This window comes from Procambarus clarkii, chromosome 55 (assembly GCF_040958095.1).
Source record: "Procambarus clarkii isolate CNS0578487 chromosome 55, FALCON_Pclarkii_2.0, whole genome shotgun sequence".
NCBI lineage: Eukaryota > Metazoa > Arthropoda > Malacostraca > Decapoda > Cambaridae > Procambarus > Procambarus clarkii.
In genome coordinates, this window is record NC_091204.1 from 10,238,368 (window position 1) to 10,264,576 (window position 26,209).

Consider the following 26,209-nt stretch of genomic DNA (forward strand, 5'->3'; position numbering starts at 1 on the left):
CGACGGTTCTCGATAGAGCAATTCAGAACAGAAGGACAGACTTATGCAAATTTTATGCAAAGGGCATATGCAGACATAGATATGCTGGTAATAAGAAAGGATTAGAATGCAGTTACCAACATCCCAGAAAATGTTTAAATATGCTTAGGAAAGGTGAGTGTCGATTTGGATCAATATGTAGGTTTTTCCATCCTGACATGTGCCAAACCTCACTGGAGGACAGAAAATGCTATGACCTTAGCTGCCCACACTTTCACGTGAAAGGCACGGAACGCTACATAAAGAGTGGCAAGCAGGATAATGAATTTGGAGGAAACTCTATAAATTTTTTATACCAGACCGGCAGAGAATTCAAAAGGAGCAGCATGGAGAGTGTATGGAACTGGATGACAGATCCACTGGCATTCCAGAATTACAGATACAATTACCCACCGAAAGGGAACTACAACTACGACAGAAAACTGCCCTACAACAATCAGTACTGGTCAGAACAAACTCATTATGTCCACGATTAATGGACGTGCCGAAAAAGTCTCCCATTCAAACTATCACTAATAGAGTAACCTCATTCATCTTTGCCAACATACAAGGACTGAAAACAAGAACAAACAACAAAGTACAGTTCATAAATGGCCTCCTCACGGAGTCAAATGCAGTATTTGGAGCTTTCACAGAAACCCATGCAGGGGAATTGTTGGACAGTGAGATCTGGATTCCAGGATATAACCTATACAGGTGTGATAGGAAAATTAGGTCACATGGAGGAGTGGGTCTGTATATTAGGGAAGACCTTGTATGCTCGGAGCTCCTAAACGTTACAAATGAGGTGGTAGAGGTACTGGGATTAAAAATAGAGAAAATAAATTTAGTGATTATACTAATATACAAACCGCCAGATGCAACGGCTGAGGAATTCACAGAACAGATAAGCAAAATAGAGAATAGCCTTGATAATTTGGAGAACCCGATACCTGATATTATTTTCCTAGGTGACTTCAACTTGCCTAGTCTCAGGTGGAAAATAGCAAAAAATAATATTATACCAGGAAATCTATCAGGACCTAACCAACCACAGATTAGAGAACTACTTAGATTCTGTGACAAATTTTCACTCAATCAGCAGATATCGGAGCCAACGAGAAATGAAAATATTCTAGATCTGGTCTTTACGAACAATGAAGACATTATCAGAGACATTACGATATCAGATACCACATACTCAGATCACAAACTCATTGAAGTGCAAACGACCATCAATACTCAGAATAGACCTAAAACGTTGATAAAGCGAGAGGGGCTATTCAGTAAATTCAATTTTAATAATAAAAGGATAGACTGGGAGATAATAAACAGGGAACTTACAAACATTCCATGGGGAACTGTTCTAAATAATACAAGTCCTACAGAAGGAATAGAAAAACTTACTTCAGAAGCGTATCAAGTCTGTCTGAAACATGTTCCTTTGAGGAAAGCCAGAAAGAGATCTAACGTAGAAAGAGAACGCAGACGACACTATAAACGCAGGAAAAAAATAACGGAACTGCTTATGCAGACACGAATTTCCCGTCAAAGAAGGAATAATTTAAATAGGGAGATTGAAGAAATCGAGCGGAAATTGAAACACTCATATGAAACTGAAGAAAGGCAGTTAGAACAGAAAGCAATTCAGGAAATAAAGAAAAATCCAAAATATTTCTTCTCATATGCGAAATCAAAAGCAAAAACCACTGCCAGTATTGGACCTATTCGTACAAGTGAAGGTTCATACACGGAGGATGACAAAGAAATTAGTGAAATCCTAAAAAAGCAGTATGAGGACATGTTTAGCACTCCAATAAACAACATGAAGGTGGAAGATCCAGACATTTTCTTTATGCGGGATATTCAAACCCCGGTAAATATAACTGATATAAACACGAGCGCACTAAATTTTGAAAAAGAAATTGAAAACATGCCCATGCACTCGGCCCCAGGTCCAGACTCATGGAATTCAATATTTATAAAGAAATGCAAAGTGCCGGTAGCACAGGCACTCAGTATAGTGTGGAGGAAGAGCTTGGACACGGGGGAGATACCAGATGCACTTAAAGTAGCAGACATAGCCCCTCTACACAAGGGAGGGAGCAAAGCATTGGCAAAAAATTATAGACCAGTTGCACTAACATCGCACATCATAAAAGTATTTGAGAGAGTGATTAGGAGTCAGGTCACCAATTTCATGGAGACCAATGACCTTCATAACCCAGGCCAACATGGATTTCGAGCGGGAAGATCGTGCCTCTCACAGCTACTTGAGCACTACGACAAAGTCACTGAGGCATTAGAAGAGAAACAGAATGCTGATGTGATATACACGGACTTCGCAAAGGCCTTCGATAAATGTGACCATGGCGTGATAGCACACAAAATGAAGTCAATGGGAATAACCGGTAAAGTAGGACGCTGGATACTCAGTTTTCTGTCAAACAGGACTCAGCGAGTAACTGTCAACCATATAAAATCTAGTCCAAGTGCAGTGAAAAGCTCTGTACCTCAGGGTACAGTCCTTGCACCACTGCTTTTCCTTATTCTCATATCAGATATAGACAAAAATACAAGTCACAGCTTCGTATCATCCTTTGCAGATGACACAAAAATCAGTATGAAAATTACCTCGGCTGAGGACATTGAAAAACTTCAAGCTGATATTAATAAAGTTTTCGACTGGGCATCAGAAAATAACATGATGTTTAACAGTGATAAATTCCAGGTACTCAGGTACGGTAAAAATGAGGACCTTAAACATAATACAGAGTACAAAACACAATCAAATGTACCCATAGTAGGAAAACAGCATGTAAAGGATTTGGGAATAATAATGTCGGACGACCTAACGTTTAAGGAGCATAACCAAGCAAATATTGCGACAGCCAGAAAAATGATAGGATGGATTACGAGAACTTTCAAATCCAGGGATCCCATCACAATGGTTGTACTCTTCAAGGCACTTGTGTTGTCCCGTCTTGAGTACTGCTCAGTACTCACTTCCCCCTTCAAAGCAGGAGAGATTGCTGAAATAGAGGGAATACAGAGAACATATACGGCACGCATAGACGCAATAAAGCACCTAAATTATTGGGATCGTCTCAAAGCCCTCCAAATGTACTCACTAGAAAGAAGACGAGAGAGATATCAAATAATATACACCTGGAAGATACTGGAGGGCCAAGTACCAAATCTACACAGTAAAATAACAACGTACTGGAGTGAACGACATGGAAGAAAATGTAGAATAGAACCAATGAAGAGCAGAGGTGCCATAGGCACAATCAGAGAACACTGTATAAACATCAGAGGTCCGCGGTTGTTCAACGTCCTCCCAGCAAGCATAAGAAATATTGCCGGAACAACCGTGGACATTTTCAAGAGGAAACTAGATTTATTCCTCCAAGGAGTGCCGGACCAACCGGGCTGTGGTGGGTATGTGGGCCTGCGGGCCGCTCCAAGCAACAGCCTGGTGGACCAAACTCTCACAAGTCGAGCCTGGCCTCGGGCCGGGCTTAGGGGGGGTAGAAGAACTCCCAGAACCCCATCAACCAGGTATCAACCAGATGGTTGGGTTGACTGCATCTATCTGGACCTAAAAAAGGCTTTCGACAGAGTTCCACATAAGAGGTTGTTCTGGAAAATGGAAAATATTGGAGGGGTGACAGGTAAGCTTCTAACATGGATGAAAAATTTTCTGACTGATAGAAAAATGAGGGCAGTGATCAGAGGCAATGTATCGGACTGGAGAAATGTCACAAATGGAGTACCACAGGGTTCAGTTCTTGCACCAGTGATGTTTATTGTCTACATAAATGATCTACCAGTCTTATACAGAATTATATGAACATGTTTGCTGATGATGCTAAGATAATAGGAAGGATAAGAAACTTAGATGATTGTCATGCCCTTCAAGATTTTTTTTTTTTTGAGATATATACAAGAGTTGTTACATTCTTGTACAGCCACTAGTACGCGTAGCGTTTCGGGCAGATCCCTGGAATACAATCCCCACCGCGAAGAATCGTTGTTACAACCAAGTACACATTTTACTGTTGCGTTAAACAGAGGCTACAGTTAAGGATTGGCGCCCAGTAAATCCTCCCTGGCCAGGATACGAACCCGACAAAGCGCTCGCGGAACGCCAAGTGAGTGTCTTACCACTGCACCACGGAGACTGTGAACCTGGACAAAATAAGTATATGGAGCACCACTTGGCAAATGGAATTTAATGTTAATAAATGCCATGTATGGAATGTGGAATAGGAGAACATAGACCCCACACAACCTATATATTATGTGAGAAATCTTTAAAGAATTCTGATAAAGAAAGAGATCTAGGGGTGGTTCTAGATAGAAAACTATCACCTGAGGACCACATAAAGAATATTGTGCGAGGAGCCTATGCCACGCTTTCTAACTTCAGAATTGCTTTTAAATACATGGATGGCGATATACTAAAGAAATTGTTCACGACTTTTGTTAGGCCAAAGCTAGAATATGCAGCGGTTGTGCGGTGCCCATATCTTAAGAAGCATATCAACAAACTGGAAAAGGTGCAAAGACATGCTACTAAGTGGCTCCCAGAACTGAAGGGCAAGAGTTACAAGGAGAGGTTAGAGGCATTAAATATGCCAAAACTAGAAGACAGAAGAAAAAGAGGTGATATGATCACTACATACAAAATAGTAACAGGAATTGATAAAATTGATAGGGAAGATTTCCTGAGACCTGGAACTTTAAGAACAAGAGGTCATAGATTTAAACTAGCTAAACACAGATGCCGAACAAATATAAGAAAATTCACTTTCGCAAACAGAGTGGTAGACGGTTGGAACAAGATAGGTGAGGTGGTGGAGGCCAAGACTGTCAGTAGTTTCAAAGCGTTATATGACAAAGAGTGCTGGGAAGACGGGACACCACGAGCGTAGCTCTCATCCTGTAACTACACTTAGGTAATTACTATATCTGTGATTGCCCTGTTATCAGTGATTTCAGACCAAATAGTGTAAGGTACTTTGAGCTCTGTAACGGCTTCATACACTCAGGAATATTGGAAGATATTCTTCTGCTGTACCCAGATTTTGCCAGTGGAGGCTACAACTGCCTCTACTCTTGACCACATCTTGACCTCTGATACGACTGCCTCTACTCTTGACCACATCTGGACTAACATAACCTCTCCACTTCAGGGATAATCACTGATAGGACCACAGACCAATACCCCACATTTCTTCTAACCAACATTAATAAACCACCTCTAGATACAATGAAGGTAGATACAATGAATGATACAATGCTTTAGGCTGTACAATGAAACTTCTGTAAGCAACTGTATTGCTGCTGCTGCTAATATCAACTGGGAGACTGAATTAGGTAACATTGTTAACATCACCCTAGCAGTGCAAACATTTCTTCAGAAAACTCTGAGCCTCTATAATACCCCACTGTCCAAAGCTAAAGAAACTCATCACAACTAAAAGGTTACACAATCCATGGCTTACTAAGGGGTATACTTAAGTCTATTAATAAAAAACATGACCATGAGAGAAAGTATAGGTTAGGGGTCATTTCTAAAGATGTTTCATGGAGATACTCATCAATGCTGTCCAAAATAATTAGGAGAGCCAAAATAAAATACTATGAAAATAAATTTGACCAAATTATGGGCAACCTTAAGAAAAATAGAGCACTATTTCCCAAATATTAGGATCAAAGAAGATCTGGAATAAGAAACCAATATGCCTACCCAATGACGATGGTGTGCTTTCTGCCTTGGACACTGCTATTTAATTTAGTAATTTCTTCTTATCCATTCGCACATCCCTTGCAAATTATATCCAATCCTCCCTAACTAATGTTCAGGACTACCTTACAGGAAACTATCCAGAGTGTCTGTACCTAAGTCAAGCTCTGATGTTAATGAGATAATCCTTTCTCTTAAAACAAGGTCAAGTGCGCTTGCTGAGATACCAACTCTAATTTATGAAAAAGCCTCTAGATTTCTAGCACCAGCCATTGCATTGCTCTACAACAAATTACTTGAACTCCAAACATTTCCGGATATTCTAAAAAGAAAAGCAAGAGTAACCCCAGTCCATAAATGTGGTGAACTCACTGATGTCAACAATTTCAGACCTAAATCAATTCTGCCAAACTTGTCAAAAATATTCTAAAAGCTAATCTACAAGCAGCTTTACTCTTATCTAGCAAAACACAATACAGTATACTTAGCTCTTAACAATATGGCTTCAGACCCCAAAAAAAAAACACTAATGATTCTTTGATTAGTATGATTAACTTAGATATATGCAGCTCTTGATAAAAATGAGTTCCCTGTTGGGGTTATTTGTTGACCTACATAAGGCTGTTGACATTGTCAAACCACGATAGCCTTCTTTTTAAATTACATCATTACGGAGTCAGAGGTCACTCCCTCCAATACCTTCAGTCTGATCTTACTGACAGGCTCCAGTATGTATTTGTGAATGATTCCATTTCTCCCACCCTACCCATCAACATTGGTGTTCCCTAGGGCAGTATACTTGGTCCTCTCTTTCTCATCTACATTAATGACCTTCCAAATCTCAACACCTCAAGCCAATTTTATTTGCTGATGACACAACCTTCATTTTTTCCAGTCCTAACCATCTTACTCTGAATTATGCAGTGAATACTGAACGAAATAAAGGCCATCTAATACTTAATACTACTTAGCAGTATTATCTAATAATTAATACCATCTAATACTTAATACTACTTAGCAGTATTATCTAATAATTAATACCATCTAATACTTAATACTACGATTTAATACTAAATCCCCCTCTAATACTTTCTTTTCGGAGTTAGATTTTCAGGGATCTGGTCTATCTTCATCCCTACCTCAGCATTACTCCTCCCACCATACAGCACAGTGGTAATTATCACAACAATCCTGCTATTATCAGAATCCTGGTCATTTTTATCACAGTCAGAGGTCTTCTGTAATACTATCATCGCTAAATAATACCAGTTACATATATTTTTGACATTTTTAGGTAATGCTGTGGTCACAAACTAAACAGCAATGCTGCGTGCACCAGCCTTGGTTACTCAGTCAGTACTGAGGCTCTCATACCCGGGAATGTTGCCCACGATTTAAAAAAAAATGGCGTCTGTTTACAAGAGCCCTGAGGAAGCTGATGTGAACCTCGTGTAGTCGTGGGACTTTTCAATCTTGTGTGGTACCCCAATACAGTACATCAATAGCTGTGGTGCACAATTCCGTGACAGTTACTCACCACAGCAATTGATGAGTTGCGCAGTTAAAGGGTTAACAGTTACAGCAAAGTGTTTCAGGTTTATCATTGTACTCAGTTTTTCTTTTTTTTTTTTGTATATTTTGTTAAATGAATACAGTACACATATTTCTATTTGCTGTTTTCTGACAATTATTTACCATGTTAGAGATATCTGCAACACGACAGGCCTCTTCATATGTCAGTGTTGGATTATCTTAATTTAAGAGAAACAAAATTTGCCATGCGTTCCATTCACTTGGGCTGTAGGAGTCTCGAACCGTGGACTCCACAAGTGTGAGGCCGAAGCTCTATCACACGCGTGGGCTCCACAAGTGTGAGGCCGAAGCTCTATCACACGCGTGGGCTCCACAAGTGTGAGGCCGAAGCTCTATCACACGCGTGGGCTCCACAAGTGTGAGGCCGAAGCTCTATCACACGCGTGGGCTCCACAAGTGTGAGGCCGAAGCTCTATCACACGCGTGGGCTCCACAAGTGTGAGGCCGAAGCTCTATCACACGCGTGGGCTCCACAAGTGTGAGGCCGAAGCTCTATCACACGCGTGGGCTCCACAAGTGTGAGGCCGAAGCTCTATCACACGCGTGGGCTCCACAAGTGTGAGGCCGAAGCTCTATCACACGCGTGGGCTCCACAAGTGTGAGGCCGAAGCTCTATCACACGCGTGGACTCCACAAGTGTGAGGCCGAAGCTCTATCACACGCGTGGACTCCACAAGTGTGAGGCCGAAGCTCTATCACACGCGTGGACTCCACAAGTGTGAGGCCGAAGCTCTATCACACGCGTGGGCTCCACAAGTGTGAGGCCGAAGCTCTATCACACGCGTGGACTCCACAAGTGTGAGGCCGAAGCTCTATCACACGCGTGGACTCCACAAGTGTGAGGCCGAAGCTCTATCACACGCGTGGGCTCCACAAGTGTGAGGCCGAAGCTCTATCACACGCGTGGACTCCACAAGTGTGAGGCCGAAGCTCTATCACACGCGTGGGCTCCACAAGTGTGAGGCCGAAGCTCTATCACACGCGTGGACTCCACAAGTGTGAGGCCGAAGCTCTATCACACGCGTGGGCTCCACAAGTGTGAGGCCGAAGCTCTATCACACGCGTGGACTCCACAAGTGTGAGGCCGAAGCTCTATCACACGCGTGGGCTCCACAAGTGTGAGGCCGAAGCTCTATCACACGCGTGGACTCCACAAGTGTGAGGCCGAAGCTCTATCACACGCGTGGACTCCACAAGTGTGAGGCCGAAGCTCTATCACACGCGTGGGCTCCACAAGTGTGAGGCCGAAGCTCTATCACACGCGTGGACTCCACAAGTGTGAGGCCGAAGCTCTATCACACGCGTGGGCTCCACAAGTGTGAGGCCGAAGCTCTATCACACGCGTGGACTCCACAAGTGTGAGGCCGAAGCTCTATCACACGCGTGGGCTCCACAAGTGTGAGGCCGAAGCTCTATCACACGCGTGGACTCCACAAGTGTGAGGCCGAAGCTCTATCACACGCGTGGACTCCACAAGTGTGAGGCCGAAGCTCTATCACACGCGTGGACTCCACAAGTGTGAGGCCGAAGCTCTATCACACGCGTGGGCTCCACAAGTGTGAGGCCGAAGCTCTATCACACGCGTGGGCTCCACAAGTGTGAGGCCGAAGCTCTATCACACGCGTGGGCTCCACAAGTGTGAGGCCGAAGCTCTATCACACGCGTGGGCTCCACAAGTGTGAGGCCGAAGCTCTATCACACGCGTGGGCTCCACAAGTGTGAGGCCGAAGCTCTATCACACGCGTGGGCTCCACAAGTGTGAGGCCGAAGCTCTATCACACGCGTGGGCTCCACAAGTGTGAGGCCGAAGCTCTATCACACGCGTGGGCTCCACAAGTGTGAGGCCGAAGCTCTATCACACGCGTGGGCTCCACAAGTGTGAGGCCGAAGCTCTATCACACGCGTGGACTCCACAAGTGTGAGGCCGAAGCTCTATCACACGCGTGGGCTCCACAAGTGTGAGGCCGAAGCTCTATCACACGCGTGGGCTCCACAAGTGTGAGGCCGAAGCTCTATCACACGCGTGGGCTCCACAAGTGTGAGGCCGAAGCTCTATCACACGCGTGGACTCCACAAGTGTGAGGCCGAAGCTCTATCACACGCGTGGACTCCACAAGTGTGAGGCCGAAGCTCTATCACACGCGTGGACTCCACAAGTGTGAGGCCGAAGCTCTATCACACGCGTGGGCTCCACAAGTGTGAGGCCGAAGCTCTATCACACGCGTGGGCTCCACAAGTGTGAGGCCGAAGCTCTATCACACGCGTGGGCTCCACAAGTGTGAGGCCGAAGCTCTATCACACGCGTGGGCTCCACAAGTGTGAGGCCGAAGCTCTATCACACGCGTGGACTCCACAAGTGTGAGGCCGAAGCTCTATCACACGCGTGGACTCCACAAGTGTGAGGCCGAAGCTCTATCACACGCGTGGACTCCACAAGTGTGAGGCCGAAGCTCTATCACACGCGTGGACTCCACAAGTGTGAGGCCGAAGCTCTATCACACGCGTGGGCTCCACAAGTGTGAGGCCGAAGCTCTATCACACGCGTGGACTCCACAAGTGTGAGGCCGAAGCTCTATCACACGCGTGGGCTCCACAAGTGTGAGGCCGAAGCTCTATCACACGCGTGGACTCCACAAGTGTGAGGCCGAAGCTCTATCACACGCGTGGGCTCCACAAGTGTGAGGCCGAAGCTCTATCACACGCGTGGGCTCCACAAGTGTGAGGCCGAAGCTCTATCACACGCGTGGACTCCACAAGTGTGAGGCCGAAGCTCTATCACACGCGTGGGCTCCACAAGTGTGAGGCCGAAGCTCTATCACACGCGTGGGCTCCACAAGTGTGAGGCCGAAGCTCTATCACACGCGTGGGCTCCACAAGTGTGAGGCCGAAGCTCTATCACACGCGTGGGCTCCACGGTTCAAAACTCCTACAGCCCAGGTGATTGGAATGTTTATTTCCACGGAAGTGTGGATGACAATTTATTTGCCATACATGTTTATGTTACATTTACTTCTCTGCCCTTTAAGAAAGCAGTCCAAAAATAGGAAGGAATGAGCAGCCCTCATATTTACACAATACTGGCAATGCAGATTCGGCAGTTTGTGGATAACCACTTTTACAACGACAAAAATTATGGGAAAATTTTTATGGCACACAGATAATTCAAGCTAATCTACAAGTCTACAGTGCTTTTACCTGTGTATTGGGCTACAACACACACATTCTTTTTTTTATTTTTTTTGCAAACTTTTAATACCATATTCTTGCATTGCACACCCCAAGTATTCTGGACCTCATTATGCACTATTTATAACTGGAACATGATAGGAGCAGTAAATATTAAATATTTAAATAGGCGTTTTATTCATATACTATATCTCAAATTATAATCCTATTTTTACCATACACTGTAACTTATTGTTAATTCTTAGTTTTTGCTCTTGACAATTTTTTTACAGGGACTTAATTCTTATACAAACTGAGGGGAGGCTGTATAACAGCATCAATCCATCCTTTTGCCCTCACCCTCCCTACATAAAAGAGAAGTATATACAGGTACACAATGATGGGTCTGATATCATCCAATAGACCAATAGTAATGCTAACTCTGAAATGCCCAACTGCCTCTTGGAAAGACCAAACCAGCCAAATGATTCAGTTCGATCACAATTTTCTATCAAAGAACGCATCACCCACCTCCCCAAAGGTATTGCCGCACCTAGGCAGACTCAACTTCCAGATGGGAAACAAGGAGTACATAGCCTGTCATACATGGAAACACCACATGGGTAGGATGAAGCCAAAGTGGATTTCATTGTTTGACTTCTCGCTCAAATGCACTCCAGGTTATGGCAACAGCTCAACCAGCACCCACCTCATTATGTAAGGGCACTTGCCATGAGGAGAAAAAGGACATATAGTAGAATTGGGGAGATTTATTTTCCAACAATAAGTTAACTAACACACACTTATAGTCCTTGCATTATGAGTGGGAACATTCCTGTGAAGGGACCCTAGCTCATAAAGCCCAAACATTTACAATTTCTCTCCTGTGTGAACTCTCATGTGACGTACTTGAGCCGATTTATGTGAAAAAACTTTCAGACACACTGAACACTGATACGGTTTTTCTCCTGTATGAACTCTCAGGTGAAGTACTAAATATGACTTTTTTAAAAAAGCTTTTTGACACTCTGAACATTGGTAAGGTTTTTCTCCTGAATGAATTCTCATGTGATGTACTAGAGTTGACTTATGTTTAAAGTCTTTTAGACACTCTGAACACTGATATGGTTTCTCCTCTGAATGAACTCTCATGTGATTTACTAGATACGGCTTTCGTGAAAAAACTTTTAGACAATGTAAACAGTGAAATGGCTTATCTTCTGAATGAATTTTCAAATGAGCTTTCAGAGTTGACTTTTGTGGAAAGCATTTTAGACACACTGAACACAGATATGGTTTCTGTCCTGAATGACCTCTCATGTGATTTATAAGATGAGAGTTTTGAATAAAGCTTTTCAGACACTCTGAACACTGATATGGTTTCTCTCCTGAATGAAGTCTCCTATGATGTACTAGATTTGACATTTCTGTAAAGCTTCTTAAACACACTGAACACTGATATGGTTTCTCCCCTGTATGAACTCTCATATGTCGAACTAGATATGATTTACGTTTAAAGTTTTTTGAGCATTCTGTACATTGATGTGATGTCATTCTGGCTTGATTCATTGTATGTTTTACCAAACGTATTTATATGCAATGATTTTTAAACACTAAATACTAATATAGTTTCCCTAATATAAAGCCTTGACGAATTGAGAGAGATTTAAAAAAAAAAAAAGAGATTTAGACCATCTTTCTATACAAGATTTCATTTATGTTGTCTGCTATAGATAAACTCTCTTTGTAATACATTGAACATTAAATTCCACTTCTGTATAATCTTGTCAGAAAATACTGTTGTGAATATCTGCAAAGGGAACACTATTATAGCTTAGCATGAACTCTTGTATTTATCCATCTGTTTACTACTTGTATGTTTTATTAATATAAATATTAAAAACTGAACCAAATTGCACCAAAGCATAGATCTGGAATGAACTGTTAACACAAAGTGCAATGGTATGGCAAGATTATTATCGTGAGAGAGCACTAAGCCAGTATAACTATATTATAACACTTTGAAGAGATATGAAGACAGGCTAAGTGCTGGGATATGAGGACGGTGTGAAGGAACAGTGCCCAACCACTTGCACCATCAGCAATCAAGTGCAGACCCTGCAACACAAAAAGTGTTAATGAACAAAACAGTTCCAGAGATACTTCTATTGATGATTTGCGAATACAGTGACACCTCGGCTTACGAATGGCCCTATTTACGAATGTTTTGGTAACTTAACATAGTTTGTTGTGTTGATACGCGTATCGCCGACCTAGCTCGTGGTTAATGGGTAGCACGGCACCTGTGCCTCAGTTTACCAGTGCTTCCCGCCTAGTGATAATCGCGCTTTAATTCTTTATAAAGAATTTCAGTGTTTTTCAGATTTTTGGGGGTTTTAACATAAAAGTAATTATTATATATCACGCCATGAGTCCCAAGAAAATCAGTGGTAGGGCTCAACCCAAGAAAATACACGTGACGATGACCATAGAGGAAAAACAAGAGATCATTCATAAACATAAAAATGATACACGGGTTGTTGAAATAGCTAGGCAGTATAACAAATCTATGTCAACAATATGCACTGTAATGGCTAAGAAAAAGGACATTATGAGTGCTAGTGGCAAAAGGCATATCAACAATCACGAAACAAAGAACACAAACACTTGAGAATGTTGGAAAGTTGTTATTACTCTGGATACACAACAAGGAGTTAGCGGGTGATAATGATTCAGAGGCCATCATTTGTGAAAAAGCAAGGCATTTGCATGAAGATCTTATAAGGAATACCCCTGGAACAAGTATGCAGATACGAAAGAGTTTAAGGCGAGCAGGAGATGGTTTGAGAAATTTAGAAAAAGAAGTGACATTCATAGTGTTGTGAGGCATGGGGAGGCTGCCAGCAGCAGACAAACCAGCGACTGAAAGATTTGTTGAAGAATTTAAGGATTTTGTTGAGAGTGAGGCATACCTACCACACCAGTATGCCCTACCATCAAAATATATCTGCAGGAGAAAAGTTTGCCACTCAAGGCTATGCTTTTCCTCGACAAAGCTCCTGCTCATCCTCCAGACTTGGAGGATGCATTTTGGATAAATTTAATTTTGTTACAATAAAGTGCCTTCCTCCCAACACCACTCTTCTACTTCAGCCTATGGACCAGAAAATCATTTCCAATTTTAAGAAACTTTATGAAAGGGCACTTTTCTGGAAATGTTTTGAAGTGATTGATTCTACAAATCTCACCCTCAAAGAGTTCTGGAAAAAACATGTTAACATTTGTAGTGCTTTAAAACTCATTGACAAAGCCTGGCAAGAAGTGACTCAAAGAACCATGATCTCTGGCTGGAAAAAATTGTGGCCTGAATATGTTTCAGAACAAGATTTTGAGGGGTTTGAGCCTGAACCTGAAGTGCCTCTTGTTGAAGAAATTGTTACTCTGGGCCAGAAATTGGGCTTGGAGTTGGATGGTGCTGATGTGGAGGAGTTGGTGGAGGAATACAGTGAAGAACTGACCACTGTGGAACTCCTAGCCCTTCACAATGAGCAGCAACAAGAGGCAGCTGAGCAAATGTCTTCAGGAGGAGGAGGCAGTACAGAATATCCCTTCCTCAACAATTAGGAAGTGGTGTAGACTGTGAGACGAAATGCAAACTTTTGTTGAAACGACTCGCCCAGAGCAAGCTGTAGTAGGCCGTTTCATTATCCTTATTAATGACGCTGTGATGCCTCACTACAGATAAGTGTTACAACGTAGGGGAAAAAAACAAGCCTCTATGGATAGATTTATAGTGAGAAAAACAAGCAGTGAGCCACAAGCACGTCCTAGTGGTATGCGGGCAAAAGTAGGAGACAAGAGTACTCCCGAGAAGTCATCATAGTCTGATGTTATCATGGAAGGGGACTCCCCTTCCAAACACAAACCTTTCCTCCTCCTCCCCACCCGCCTCACCGTCTTTCATACGCCAACATGAGAAATCAATAAAGGTAAGCAATAAATTGTACATACTATAGTACTAACGATTTGGGTGAATTAGGGATGAAATTTATTTTTAAGTTAATATTTTTGGGAGTGTGGAACAGATTAATTCAATTTACATTATTTCTTATGGGAAAATTCACTTCGCGTTACGAATTTTTGGGTTAAGAACCGTCCCTGGGAACGGATGAAATTCGAAAGCTGAGGTACCACTGTATGTGGTTGTACCACTGTATGTGTATTGGTAAGCTGAGGTACCACTGTATGTGGTTGTACCACTGTATGTGGTTGTACCACTGTATGTGGTTGTACCACTGTATGTGGTTGTACCACTGTATGTGTATTGGTAAGCTGAGGTACCACTGTATGTGGTTGTACCACTGTATGTGGTTGTACCACTGTATGTGGTTGTACCACTGTATGTGGTTGTATTGCTTCTCTGTGATCCTGACATGAAGCTCTATAATAATCATACTTTTTTTATAATGCAAATAAATTAAATGGTAAATATGAAATCTAATATAATTTTCATGAAAAGCTTCTTAACATTTTTTATCAACTATATTATATTAGAATTTTGGTCTTAAATGTGGGTTTTTTATTTTTATTTATATATACAAGAATTCTTACATTCTTGTACAGCCACTAGAACGCATAGCATTTCAGGCAAGTCCTTAATCTTAATATTCTTTGGAATATGACCTCGCCAAATAGTTTAACAACCAGGTACCCATTTTACTGTTGAGTAAACAGAGGCTACAGTTAAGGAGTGACGCCCAGTAAATCCTCCCCGGCCAGGATACGAACCCAGGCCAAAGTGCCCGCAAAACCCTAGGCAAGCGTCTTACCACTATGCCACGGGAACTGTAATTGGAATTATATGGTACTGGAATTGGTTAGGTTATTCAGAGCCATATTTTCCCTATTGCATAACTATTTTTTTTTTGACAGGGATATTTCTGCATGGGTTCTAAGCCTCTGACTGCCCACTAAGTGTTACATGTTTCTTGTTTCTGTTTTATGAGTATTTATGACTCTTATGTTCGCTTTAGTAATATTATGCCCAATGTGTTTAACAACATCTTCTGCTCTGTTAAATATTTGTTGAAATCTTATTATTGGGTTTACTACACTGTGTTAGATAATGTTCCATTGGTCTGTCGGGCATTTCTCTACAGTCCTGACATTTCTTCTCATCTTTTGGAACCTGTAAGCCTATGTTACTGTTATTGTCATGTCATGTTATTCCTATATGACTTTGCACCCAGTTGATAAGCATTCGACGGCCTTGACGTTTGAGTGTTTGCATTAATGATATGACATTTGTGATGGATGTTGCCATGCACGTGTTCTTGTTGCAAAGTTTAAATGGCAGTTCTTGAATCTGTTTGTACGATAACATCATGATGTTCAGCAAGAGCATGTTCCAAAGCCTTATGAATGGCTAGCATCTATTTGCAAAGTTGAACACCCATTTGAGAGTCTCAAACTACAGAATTTTCTGCCTTAACTGCAGCTCCGGTTTCTTGCTTCTGGTCTACTGATCCATCTGTGAAGTATGTAAAGGTGTCAGATACCAAGTTTGCTTCTATATTCATCTGTGCAATGTTGTGTAGCAGATAAGGATTAGTCTGGTTCTTATTTCATTCAAGAGCCATAATCTTAAAAGTCTGCTGACAGTGATTCCCAAGGGGGCTTGCATGACGAAGTCTACATGTATTTTGTCGACACCCTTCTCAGTGACTGTATTTATTATACTGCAGAAGCTCACTAATTTGGGACCCGTCAATCCGGAAAACACCCTAATCTGGCAAAGATTATGACCGGAAAAAGTTATCTCCCTATGCGGCCAAAATGTCCATAGAAGCTGGACTAGTGGATATTTGGCTGGCTCAGCGTATACTGAGAGTTGAAATCTAAACCGGTTAATTTGCTACTGACGTTGCTCAATCCGGATAATAAGCCGGACAAGCAGAGATTATTCCGGATCAGAAAGGCAGGCATCGAGCTATACCGTATTAATCCCATATGGCTGTGGTTCGAGGCACGTGGTGTAGGGTGGGGTGGGTGGGTGGTGTCGGGAGAGAGGTGAGCGTTGGGAGGGACAGCCTGTGGGGAAAAGGGGCATGCGGAGGGGCCTATACAGTACAGTAATTATCAATAATTTTAGAACAATTCATCACAGTCAAAAAGAAAAGAAATACAGTATCATATAATACTGTATTATAACAAATATACAAGTTCCCTAAAAACAATTTGCACAGGCTGAAGTTTGCTCCAAAAATATTGGGAGTTTTTTCCACCTGGCGGCCTACGTAACGTGCCTGCTTGCCCCAAGTGGACCCGATCAGGCCTGGGCAAGCCAAACAGCCCATGTGCTGCCGACCTTCCCGTTATACCACAGTGCCACACCATTAGTGAAATATTTTTTTTTAAATAACTTTTAGGTTTTCATAGTAACTTTGATCATATTTGCCAAGACTATGTCTGGTAGCAGCAGCAATCGTTCTCGAGGTGTTAAGAGGAAGGAAGTTACCCCAACAATTAAAGACTAGCTCCGCCGGCTCGGAGCCGGTCGGCCGAGCGGACAGCACGCTGGACTTGTGATCCTATGGTCCTGGGTTCGATCCCAGGCGCCGGCGAGAAACAATGGGCAGAGTTTCTTTCACCCTATGCCCCTGTTACCTAGCAGTAAAATAGGTACCTGGGTGTTAGTCAGCTGTCACGGGCTGCTTCCTGGGGGTGGAGGCCTGGTCGAGGACCGGGCCGCGGGGACACTAAAGCCCCAAAATCATCTCAAGATAACCTCAAGATGTGTTATACAACTCTGTAAAAGTGGCTGATTGACATCGGGTGTTGTCAAGGACTTTAATATAGGCACTAGTCCTGTTTCTGATATAGGGAAACAAAAAGAGCAATAACTGAAATACATTTCAACCAATGAGAGTGAAGGTGGAAGCACTAGTGGAGAGTGCAGTAGAAGATCTTCGAAACCTTCAAGCATGTATAGTTGGATGTGGTCCAGGGTTATAGCATATGCTTGAGTAATTCATGTGGGCTTGGAGATTGTGGGGATTAGCATACAGGAGTTCATACTGTTCAGGAAGTATTTGACTTGGGGAATATTTGGTTGACAAAGGTCAATGTTGAAGTCACCTCCTAGGATGATGTGATTTTTGTTTCGTTTGTTGTTTATGATTAGGTTCCTCATATTATCTGAGAATGCAATTCTATTAGTATTAGGAAATCAATAAATATCTCCAATAGTTATTGGCAATTAAAGGGATTTGACCAAGAATTGAGCAAAGGTATATTCAAGGTAGTCACCTCTATTACTAATAATACTTGTGCAAGTAAAGTTATCTTGATAATAGATAGCTGTACCACCACCTTTTTAATCATCTCTGCATTTGTGAATGGCATATCCAGTTAGGTTGTATAGTTGGGTATGGTCTTTACCTAACCAACCAGCCAGATGGGAGCCGGTCGGCCGAGCGGACAGCACGCTGGACTTGTGATCCTGTTGTCCTGGGTTCGATCCCAGGCGCCGGCGAGAAACAATGGGCAGAGTTTCTTTCACCCTATGCCCCTGTTACCTAGCAGTAAAATAGGTACCTGGGTGTTAGTCAGCTGTCACGGGCTACTTCCTAGGGGTGGAGGCCTGGTCGAGGACCGGACCGCGGGGACACTAAAAAAAGCCCCGAAATCATCTCAAGATAACCATATTTCTGTTAAGATAATGAAAGATAGTTTAGAGCCCAGTGCTTCAAGTAGTGCATTGATGTCATCACAGGCACTACTTACCAAGTTTACCAAGTGATCTGACATGCTGATTGAATACTGATAGACTTGTGTTATTCTGGAGTTTGTTTTTGCAAGGTTTGCTGTGTAGTAACTGCAATAGTGAGCAATGTGCTGGTTATTGTACATATGTGATAGCAGATTTAGTTCAGGGTCAATTGTAGTGTGCATGGAGTAAGAATAGAGAAGACTTTAAGGATATTCTGATTAGAATATGGGGTAGGTGAGTAACAGTAAATTACAATAAACAATTACAGTACAATTAAAGTTCAAATAAAAAAATAATCACAGTGAAATAAAAGTGGAACATAAAAATAAAGGCATATGATGAGCAATAAAATAATCTTAGGAAAATTACTAAAATTACACTAAAATAAAATACAAATTAAAACTAATTTCAGGAGAATAAAAAAACAGGAGCAATCACAAACAAAATTATAGTTATAAAAACAACGATAGGAAAAAAAATGCAAATACACGTATAATAGGAACAAATAAAAGTAAAATATGAATCACTGTAATCAGACAAGAAGGATACAGATGACAAGTAAAAAATAAGGATTCAATAAAGACTGACAAGAATAATATTCTATATTGAGATAGACAAGATTTATATTCTATATATAATTACTGTATATAGTAATTATATATAGAATATATATGTATATAGGGAGCCGGTCGGCCGAGCGGACAACACGCTGGACTTGTGATCCTGTGGTCCTGGGTTCGATCCCGGGCGCCGGCGAGAAACAATGGGCAGAGTTTCTTTCACCCAATGCTCCTGTTACCTAGCAGTAAAATAGGTACCTGGGTGTTAGTCAGCTGTCACGGGCTGCTTCCTGGGGGTGGAGGCCTGGTCGAGGACCGGGCCGCAGGGACACTAAAGCCCCGAAATCATCTCAAGATAACCTCAAGATAACTGTATTGTTATAGTTATTAATAAATAACTATAGCATAAATGCAAATATAACAGGAACAAGTTAAAAATGTAATAAAAATCAATATAATTACACAAGTAGGATACAAATTACAAGTAAAATTAAGGATTCAATTAAGATTGACAAGATAAATATTCAATAAAATTATGGAATTAATAAAAAATGACAAAATTAATCTTAATTAATACTGATTAATATAATCTAATATAATCTTAATGATAATTAACTATAACATAGGACCCTATAATTAATATGATCTTAATAAAAATATGATCTTAATTATTTAATACTAATGAATGACTAATTTAAATTAAATTCCCATTAAATTTAAAGATAAAATAATACAAACGAGTAAGCCTTTGCCAAGATACTGAGGTAGATGCTTACGTAAGTACATGGAGACATTACCGAGAAGTTAGGGCTTTTATGGATGATAGAACATTATTTAACCAATAGTGTGAAAGACGGCATCTTGGACAAGGTTAGGCTAGGTAGGGGCCTCGTAGCCTGGTGGATAGCGCGCAGGACTCGTAATTCTGTGGCGCGGGTTCGATTCCCGCACGAGGCAGAAACAAATGGGCAAAGTTTCTTTCACCCTAAATGCCCCTGTTACCTAGCAGTAAACTAGGTACCTGGGAGTTAAGTCAGCTGTCACGGGCTGCTTCCTGGGGGTGGAGGCCTTGTCGAGGACCGGGCCGCGGGGACACTAAAGCCCCGAAATCATCTCAAGATAACCTCAAGATAGTGTGAAAGACGGCATCTTGGACAAGGTTAGGCTAGGTAAGGCTCGGTCACTCACGCGATATATTTCCAGTACAGTATTGACATTTGGAAGACTGCTGGCTTTCAGTTATGCCACAGTCATTGAAGGAGGTCATTAGTTGTTGGTCACACTTAATTTCATATAATAGCTAATATTATTTTTGATTTTTATTCTTATTTATTTATACATACAAGAATTATTACATTCTTGTACAGCCACTAGCACACAGCGTTTCGGGGCAGGTCCTTAATCCTAATTTTCCCTGGAATATGATCTATCTTGAGGTTATCTTGAGATGATTTCGGGGCTTTAGTGTCCCCGCGGCCCGGTCCACGACCAGGCCTCCACCCCCAGGAAGCAGCCCGTGACGGCTGACTAACACCCAGGTACCTATTTTACTGCTAGGTAACAGGGGCATAGGGTGAAAGAAACTCTGCCCATTGTTTCTCGCCGGCACCTGGGATCGAACCCAGGACCACAGGATCACAAGTCCAGCGTGCTGTCTGCTCGGCCGATCCGCCAAATTGTTTAACAACCAGGTACTCATTCACTGCTGGGTGAACAGAGGCTACAGTTAAGTATTGGCCCCCAGTCAATCCTTCCCGGCCAGGATACGAACCCAGGCCAAAGTGCTCGTGAAGCACCAGGCAAGTGGTTTACCACTGAGCCATGGGGACCCTATTATTAAGCAGTAATGATGTTAAAACACAGGAATGGTTAGATTTAAAAGTTAGACAAAGAAATTCAGGAGTGGAAACATAAGATTAAATCAATTACAAATAACAAATAATTTAGAACACAAGGATGGTACAATGTGATTTAAATAATTAATCAAATTAAAGTTTAAATTATTATGTAATCTCATAACAATTACATATGGGATAAAAATAAAAGTAATATATGCTGCAAATAGCAGCTTGCAATGTAGCAACAAATTAATAGTAAATATAAAAAAATTATAATAGTAGAGTTAAATGAATGAATTACAAATAATATAAGCTGCTGATATTATTTAAAAAATTAAGCATTTACTCAAATCTGTGGTAAACACTTCCATAAGTGTGTAAAGACACGCCTGAGAAGTTAGTAGCAGCTAATGAAGACTCTGGTACAGTTTACGAGTCAAAAAGGTGACTGAAGACAAAATAGCACAAAGTTAGGCTAGGTAAGGACACCTATTAATTTTGGCATGACAGTGAAGGTTGGCAGGTTTTAAATCATGCTACTCAGAAAAAAATATTTCCTTAGTTGTAGTTTACTTGTAATTTCACACTATTTTCTTAGATCGTTCCCTTCTTAGTGAAGCACTACTGAGTAAGATCAGAGTTTTGTTTGCGAATTTGACAGTCTGCAGAGTGACAGACTAACATAATAATAATAATAATAATAATAATAATAATAATAATAATAATAATAATATTTTATTTACAAGGAGGTACAATGGGTTGGTGAGATTACATTAGTGATATTTTGACATTCTTGTAAAGTCACGCATAGCACTTTGGACAGGGGCCTTAATCTAACATATCATGTAAAATGAAAAAGTACATTGTAGCAATGTTTTATATCAACAAAATAAATTGACAAAGGTGATTACACTGGTAAAGATTAAGTACTTAATTGGTCTTAGGTACTAATATTGGGGAAGTGGGTAGTACAAAATACAGTGAGAGTTTGAAGGTAGAAAACTATGAGAATGAAATCAGGTACTTTTTGGTTTTACTTTTGAACAAGGCATAAGTTAGCCTGACAGCTGAGTGGACAGCACTTCCGATTCATAGTTCTGAAGTTCCGGGTTCGATTCCAGTGGAGGTGGAAACAAATGGGCAGAGTTTCTTTCACCCTGATGCCCCTGTTACCTAGCACTAAATAAGTACCTGAGAGTTAGCTGCTTCCTGGGGGTGTGTTACAAAAAGGAGGCCTGGTCGAGGATCGGACTGCAGGGACACTAAGTCCCAAAATCATCTCAAGATAACCTCAAGATAGGTTGGAACATTTTTTAATTTACCAGAGAGTGAGTTCGAAAGGCATGGCTAACATGGCTTTGTTAAGCACTATGTAGATGTTGCTTTTGACTAGCAACAGAGATAATAAGGTCATATTTAGTCCTGGGACCAGCTAGTTTTATGGGTATTCATCTGCTGCTTGGGTGGTTACCTTACCTTGAGGTTACCTTGAGGTGCTTCCGGGGCTTAGCGTCCCCCGCGGCCCGGTCGTTGACCAGGCCTCCTGGTTGCCGGACTGATCAACCAGGCTGTTGGACGCGGCTGCTCGCAGCCTGACGTACGAGTCACAGCCTGGTTGATCAGGTGGGTGAGTGGATCCTCTATCCTGACAGCAGACCTAATATCAACATTCACTCCAAAGTTAGACCAAATAAGAGGAAAGGCAACACCAGAACACTCCCCACCAGATGAAGAGACAACCACGTTTCGGTCCGTCCTGGACTATTATCAAGTAGATTGCCTCGATTGTGATAATGGTCCGACTTGATAATGGTCGCAGGACAGACCGAAACGTCATCGTTTCTTCATCTTGTGGTGCGTGGCTTGGTCCGCATCTCTTCCCAGCGGTCCGTCTAATTACCACAAGCTCCACAAACTTCAGAAAGCTTCCTGGCAATACGTTAGTAATGAATAAATATGATATATTTACTCATTATAATGTTGGTGCTGAATGTACAACACGAAAAAACATAATTTTAATCTGAAAAAGTATCTTTTTATAAAGAAATTAGACGAAAATAAAAAGCTGGTGACGCCAAATCAAGTCGACGATCCAAGCTTCGATTAGGTTAGGTTAGGTTAGGTTAGGTTAGGTTAGGTTAGGTCAGCCTAACCTAACATATCATATTTATTCATTACTAACGTATTGCCAGGAAGCTTTCTGAAGCTTGTGGTAGCTTGTGGTAATTAGACGGACCGCTTCCCAGTTGTCTCCCTCAGGTAAAAAATTCAGGTAAAAATATATCATACTACACAATATTGAATAATATTACTGGATAAAACAAATGAAGAAATCAGAGACACTGAAATAATTAGATATAATATCTTTGCGGCAACTCCCACAAGGTGACCCCAATGGGTCCTGGCGTCCAACATCCCCAATGATATATATATAAGTAAATTAAATAAATCTTCGGCCCCATTATTGTGTATGGACTCCTCACCTGTTTATTCTTCATACAGCTTAGTCCAAGATAAAAGTGACTCAACGTGGAGAGGTCCAACCACTTGGACTGGATAGTAGAGCGACAGTCTCGCTCTATGCAGGTCGGCGTTCAATCCCCGACCGTCCACCAAGTGGTTAGGCACCATTCCTTCCCCACCGTCCCATCCCAAATCCTTATCCCTGACCTCTTCCCAGTGCTATATAGTCGTAATGACTTAGTTCTTTCCCGACGGGAGACATCTCCCGTCACGCAGGGTGCAGTCGCACCTCCACAGATCTCCAGTATCATCTATTGATACTGGTAATGGCTCAGAAGGGCCACCACTTACGGGCTATTCATGCCCGTCCCACCTTTTGGGAGGCTTAATGTTCATCAATCAATCAATCAGTGCTAACCTGGTACAACGGGGCGCCCCTTGAGGTGTGTTACTGTAGGAGGAGTAAGGTGCAGGTTGGGACACTCCGGCCCCCCTGGTATTGTCCCTCAACTCTCACCCTGGCGGTATTGATCACTCTATTGTCTACCACAGACGCCGTCTCTCACTCCTGATGCCGAGTGTGGGCCTACACAGGCCTACACGGGCCTACACAGGCCTACACGGGCCTACACAGCACACACGGGAGCCTCCAAGCAGTAATAAACACAGTGTGTCCTTTAAGAACCTGTACTTGAGGTCGATCTCGAACCCATTGTTGATGTGACGACTTATATTGAATTTTGTAACTTGCTCGTCAAGATTGTAACTTGCTTAGCTAAATGAATTGTGGGGTTCAGTCCCTGAGCCCATTATGTGCCTCTCTAACCCTTTCCACTACCGCCCACAAGAGGGGTATGGGGTGCATAATAAATGAACTAAACTAAAAAAAAACTAAAACTCCTCCGCTAACACTGGCGGTCGGCGCTCGGGTAATTTTACCTGAATTTACCTGAGGGGCTATCAATACTAGTGGCCTCGATGAGGACAGGAAGCTGGCGGCTTGTCAAAGGTTTTCCCATTTGCCCTGATGATCTTTTCTAGCTGTATTTTAAAACCCAGCAGAGTTTTGACGTTGATGGCGTCGACACGGGTCATTTTACCTGAATTTACCTTAGGGGCCACCAATACTAGTGGCCTCGACGAGGACAGGAAGCCGGCGGCTTGTCAAAGGTCTTCCCATTTGCCCTGATGATCTTTTCTAGCTGTATTTTAAAACCCAGCAGAGTTTCGACGTTGATGGCGTCTACACGGGCCATTTTACCTGAATTTACCTTAGGGGTCACTAGTACTAGTAGCCTCAGGTCGGCTTTCAGTCCCTAACCATCCTTGTGGTTAGGCACCATTCCTTCCCCCCGTCCCATCCCAAATCCTTATCCTGACTCCTTCCAAGTACTATAAAAATTGTAATGACCGCTTACCCTGCCGTAATAACCGCGGCCTCTATTGTAATAACCCAATGTTCCCCAGTATTAATCCTGTTATCTTGTGATCTCTCATAATCGTAATATACGCTTTCTGTTGTAATTCTCCGTCTCTCTTCACTCAATACCCCAGCTTAACGCTGTTACAGTCCAGCATGACCCCTCACTGGACTGCCACGTATATAAGAGGAATATTAAATGAGGAAGATACACCAAGGACAAGGGTTATTCGCTTATTACTAATTATAAAATAAAAACCATTAAAGCACTGCCACCACCTTCCCGACCAACCATACCTGAATGTGTCTATCACCGATCCCCCAGGAAGGCAAGGAATCAGTAACCATGGGACTCCGGGTAATATGAATTACAGTAATAAATTTTGGAAAATTAGTTTGTGTAATTTACGTTAACTTATTTGAATCCAAGGGCAACTTTAGTATCTATTAATAGTAGGAGAACATGGGGGCTTCCAATACAACACCTAAAAATGACAAAGTAGCAAAATATATCAAAGGGGAGTTAAGTGAATACCACTGGACAAGCTATACAATTTATTTTATGAAAACATGTAAATTAAGACAATTTGAACACATCACCTATTCTATTTCCCTAGAGGCACAATGGATATTTACCGAGGACACAAAACTCAAGTGCTACTCTACCTTAAATACCCGCACTACGGCCACGATGTTGATGGCTGCCCTCAGCCCCGAGGATACGGGCTTGCGGCCCTGTTCCTAATACACTCCCAAGACACACTGATGAAATTTAGTTTTTCCAACTTATTGCTGGGAAGGATTACTCCTCCCACCATCTAATACAGCCCCAGGGCTCCACCCATTATTTTGGCAATGACCAACCATGTAACACGTAGGCCTGAGGTCTGGCTCTCTAGGGCCAATAAGGACTTGGCCCTTATCTCAGGCCAATCACCTTCACTGATCTGTCGTGGAAAGCTACATGAATTTCTGAAGATTGAGTCAGCTCTCCCCAGCTAGAGAAGGGGTACAAGGCGCGTCTATGGAGCCCAGGCACCTGCGAGCAATGTTTACAAAACTGATAATTTATGTTCAAGCCTGTCTCCTCTAAGATAGGAGTAGGGACATTTGACTCTGCCTGGTATGGGGAAGAGGCCGGTGAGAGGGGATGAGAGGGGATCATCTGAGTGGGGAATTGAGTGGGAGAAGCCAAGGTATCCACGACCACCCTACCCTCAGGTCAACCTCTTGACCCTGACAAATGGGCGGCAGGGGGGGGGGGAGAGGAGGCGACGAATGACGGCCAAGGGGAGGGGAGAAGGAAGGAGGGGAGAGGGAGAAGGAAAGGAGGGGAGAAGGGGAGGGAAAAGAGGGGAGAAGGGAGAACCAATGATCTGAGCCCCAGATCATTACAAAATCGTAATGGCTTGGCGCTTTCCCCTGATAATTCCCTCCCTCAATGAGGACAGGAAGCCGGGGGCTTGTCAAAGGTGTCCCCATTTGACCTGATGATCTTTTCTAGCTGTATTTTAAAACCCAGTTTTGGTGTTTAGGGCATCGGCGTGTAGGGGGTTCCGCGGGTTTGAGTTAGTTTAGTTCACTTATATGCACCCCATACCCATCTTGTGGCACCATTTGGTCACCACT

The 26,209-nt window shown here is 42.4% G+C and overlaps 1 long non-coding RNA gene across 1 annotated transcript; it reads right to left on the bottom strand.

Moving 5' to 3' along the window:
• Positions 1-10,707: 10,707 nt before the first annotated feature.
• On the bottom strand, positions 10,708-23,987 carry LOC123755838 (uncharacterized). The gene is made up of 2 exons (XR_006772575.2): positions 23,579-23,987; positions 10,708-12,646 (listed from the first exon to the last, which is right to left on the bottom strand). It is a non-coding gene; the product is annotated as an uncharacterized lncRNA (long non-coding RNA).
• Between the last annotated feature and the right edge of the window lie 2,222 nt (positions 23,988-26,209).